Below are 579 nucleotides of genomic sequence, written 5' to 3' on the forward strand. Positions count from 1 at the left end.
GCAGGCCCAGCTGTGCATCACCAGCGTCTCCGCGCCCCCTCCTTCCCCCCGCCACTCCCCAGCCCCACACCCCCCTAGGAATGGCTCTGGTCATGTGTGCATGCGTGTCCGTGCCGGTGTGGTGTACCATGGGAGGGGTGGTCACACGCGTTTGCTGTGATGAGGTGCAGGATGTCATGTGCGGGTGAGTGCAGTGCGTGGCCTGGGGTGTTGTAGGTGTTCAGTGTGGTGTGGTGTCCTGGGTGTGTCTGTGCAAATGTGATGGGCTGTGGGGTGTCATGGGGTGTTTGGTGTGGTGTGGTGTGGCGTGTGTGCGTGGGGGTAGTGCACGCTTCGGTGAGCCCGAGTTCACTTCATGGGAAGCTGGGAGAGGTCATGCAGAAAGCAGTGGATATACGCCCTCCTTTCACAGCATCTGACAAAGTGAGCTTCAGCTCAGGAAAGCTTTCTATATACACACACACACGCGCGCGCAGACTTCAGTCCGTCTGCAAGGTGCAAATCTACCCTGCCTTCAGACTAACACAGCTACCCGCATCTCTCAACCAGTCTCTGTCTGGTGCCCAGACAAGTAGATAG

Source organism: Gavialis gangeticus, unplaced genomic scaffold (assembly GCF_001723915.1).
Source record: "Gavialis gangeticus isolate Ggan-Ray unplaced genomic scaffold, GavGan_comp1, whole genome shotgun sequence".
In the NCBI taxonomy this organism is placed as follows: domain Eukaryota; kingdom Metazoa; phylum Chordata; order Crocodylia; family Gavialidae; genus Gavialis; species Gavialis gangeticus.